This window comes from Frankliniella occidentalis, unplaced genomic scaffold (assembly GCF_000697945.3).
Source record: "Frankliniella occidentalis isolate FOCC.00 unplaced genomic scaffold, Focc_3.1 Scaffold19, whole genome shotgun sequence".
Lineage (NCBI taxonomy): Eukaryota > Metazoa > Arthropoda > Insecta > Thysanoptera > Thripidae > Frankliniella > Frankliniella occidentalis.
In genome coordinates this window covers 800832-804246 of record NW_026267149.1, presented here as the reverse complement: position 1 = coordinate 804246, position 3415 = coordinate 800832, and the positions used below count along the sequence as shown (strand labels likewise).

General features: G+C 49.1%; 1 protein-coding gene across 1 annotated transcript in view; it reads right to left on the bottom strand.

Moving 5' to 3' along the window:
- The window catches only part of LOC127748903 (translation initiation factor IF-2-like), a 6858-nt gene extending 3449 nt beyond the window's left edge, over positions 1-3409 (bottom strand). Inside the window, exon 1 of the mRNA XM_052264455.1 lies at positions 3311-3409. The gene's annotated coding sequence lies outside the window, so the exon portion shown is untranslated. The remainder of the gene's footprint in view (positions 1-3310) is intronic.
- Between the last annotated feature and the right edge of the window lie 6 nt (positions 3410-3415).

Here is a 3415-nt window from a genome sequence, read left to right as displayed (position 1 = left end):
CCGTTTGAACGGCAGCGACATGGGAGATGACAAATTTGACGGCATTAATAATGGCATGAAACATTTAGGATGCGCTTCAGCACCTCGAAGCCGATGCTCCTAGAGAGGGACGCCGCGGCGGCCCCGGCGGGCGGGGGCGGGCGGGCTCTCACCCATTAGCCACAGAGGCGCGCGTGTGAGTAGATATGGCGTTACATGTGTTGCCGGCCGGGGCTTGTTAAACCCCCGAAACGAGAAGGAACTTACACACTATTTTGACGAGTTTGGGATTGACTGGGTGCAAATCTCGACCAGCATGTGCTTGCGATGGTAAATGCATACAATATATATCTTGACGAAGTTACGGCATTTTAAACTCGTTCTCCGAGGTAAGGGAAAGAAAAACCAGGCTAAATGGAAATTTGGAGAATTTTTAAGTAGTAGATCACTAAAAGGGTAACCAAGCGAGTTATGACCCGCTGAGACAAATTTCGTGTCTAGCTTGTTTCTTTAGCTTGCGAAAAACACTATTGAAGCTCTAGGGAATTTTTTCTCAAGAAATTTAAAAAAAACAACAATTTTTATGCCACAGGAAAAACAATTTTAAATAAGACAAGACCGTTTACGACAAGGGAACTGTTTTTTTAACATTCATTAGATCAAAAAATAGTGCTAGTGTTAAAGTAATAAACTAAGCAGTGTTCCTAATACTTGTTACTCGCATGGAGAACTTTTCGAGTGCTCCATCCAGACTTGTTCCATTCTTGGAAGTAATAGCCCGCTTTCCATTAAAAATTGCCCGTCTTTGGGGTTAATTCTTTGTCAGTCGATAGCGGCGCTGATGAGGATGCCGATGAATATCCAAGGCGCTCGCGGCGGGGCGTCGCGTGGCTCCGGCCGTCCTGCGGCTCCTGCGTCGTTATCCGTAATTGAGCGCCGTTTATCGAGCCGAGCGGAGCAAAGCCGCCCAACAGCGCCTCAATATTTGAGCTGTCCTCAAAGGGGTTGCTGTCGACACAGACCAACCCTTCAAGGAGGGCGCAAACTTCCTCTTTGGCTGTACAGCACGGGAAAAATTATATCTTGTAATTCAAGAAGATTAATTAAAGGAAAATGCCTTGGATTCCACGCACTCTTCTTGAATTAAAAGACATTATTTTTACCGTGACATGATTGCACCACAGAGTGCAACCATTTCTACGGCCTATTGGCAGACAGTGCATCCAAAAGGGCAGGCTGTTGCGGGCTTCTTTTTTTGCGCCTATGCTTTAACATGGGCGGAAGAGGGAGTAGCCCGCACCAGCCTGCAGTTTTGGAGGCACTCCTGGCAGATTAAGTCCGATTGAAAAAGATAACCCATGATTTCGGTGGATTTTGAAGGATTTCACGTGACATTTCGGTGGATTCCTAGCTAAAATGATTTCATATAATTGCAGATGGATTTCAAATTAGATCGAAAGGACTTCGTAGACGGTGTACCCATGATTCCAGGAGTTGTGACCCGTAGCAACAGCGTTTGGAATACGGTTATGACTGAGAAAAATCACTAGATACGAACGGAAAGGATAGCTGTTAAAATAACTCGATGGCGCTCACATGTCATGCTTCGACCCTTTGTTCGTTTTATAGGGTGAGTCTATCGGACGGTGTGCTCTGTCCCAGGCCACTGATCACCTACATTATCGGTCAACTGCCTACCCCCCACCTGAATCCCCTCGAAAGTTTTGGAGGCCCCGTCCGAGGCCTTGCCCCCGATCTCCGCGTGCCACCGTGCGTTTCCGTGTAGGGGGAGTCGTCGCCTGAATAAGACTTTTTTTTCTACCTTGACCACGAGAAGTTTTCGCTCATTTCCCTTGCATTCGCGGGCGGGGCGGGCGGCACCCCGGCCTATGAATAATCGCTCTTTGCCACGGAAAAGTTTCAGAATCATCTTTCTTCCGCCGTTTGGGGCTCAGAAAATTACTAAATATTGCACGTGGTCCGTGTCGTTGTGTCCTGTTTCGCTATGCGAGGGGCGGAACTGTCTCCGCGCCCACCATTTCCTGTTCAACTTGCCGAGTATCGCCACCCCCACCCCCACACACACACACGGCGGGGCGGCCGGCACCTCGCCGTCAGACAGCGCCGGGCCGCGGCCGCACCTCCTCCACCTCACGCGATGCCGCGGTCCGATCACAGTAATTAACGCCTCAACAAAACAAAACTCCCCTCCCCGTTCCGCGCTCCCCTACGTGGTGCGCCCCGACCTGATCGGTAGCGCACCGTGAGCGTCGCTTGCGCTCACAATAAATGAACGTGACGTGTTGTCACACCAAAAATAATTTTATTTTCTTGTAGATGCGGGTCCCGTGTATGAAAAGTTGACGTTTCGCTTACACCAGGTGGCTGATTAACCCCGTGCACTACTGTGTTCACACTGTAGCGCTTGACTATCGCCCTGACGATGCTTATGTGCCGAGCGGGTATAGTTGGTTCACTAAATGTAGACTAGACACCTCGGCAGGCCAGTCCCCATTGTGAGTACAATAATTGGGCACAATGGGGACTGGTTGGTCTGCCGTGCCGTGGTGTCTACATTTAGTGAACCAACTATATGAGGCAACCCACCCGCTCGCATGAATGCGGTACAGCATAACTCTATCGTTGCACGGGGTCCAGCCGCTTGGTTTTCCTGCCTAGTAGGGGAATATTCAGAATTATAATTAAACGAATACCTTTGTAAAGACTTTCTGGTTCATTCTCAATCTCGACTTTCGCTCCCCCTCATTGCTGTTATCAAGAAAATGTAACAATTTTATTTTGCGGTTGAAGGTTGAAAATTTCTGATATCCGTTACCTTTTTAATTACATGGCATATCCCAATGGCCGGATGCACAAGTTTTAGTCTAGTCATACTTATTGTGGCGTGCGCGGGATCCTGCACCATCGCGTCGTTCCGTGGCGCCTCATAGAGCCGATCGAGAGGGCATAAGGCAACCGCCACCTTCACACACGCTTGGTAGTAGAACTAGGATGTATACATTTTAATACGGCGTATCCTATGAGACCACTTTAGTATTTAGATAGGTGTAATAACGTTACAGAAAAGGCTTCAATTATCAATGCCCATCCAAACTTAACTTCGATATTTTGGGGCTCATTAATCCAGAAATACTACCTTTATAAAACCTATGCAGGTGGTCACGTCACAGGCACTAAAATTAACAACTTGCAAGCACATCGGTATGTTGTGGATAGAATAGGTGGGATGAAGATTGGTATCATAACAATAGTGAATTATTCCTACGGTCCGATGGTCCGAGTAGGGTTGATGCGTCGGTGCTCAGCTCACCTCCTCAGAGCTGCCCGGGAGGCAGCAGCGGCGCGCGAAGCACCCCGTCGGGGTCACGGCGAGGACGCGGGGCAGGCGGCGGCGGAGTCCGCTCGCCGCGGGGTC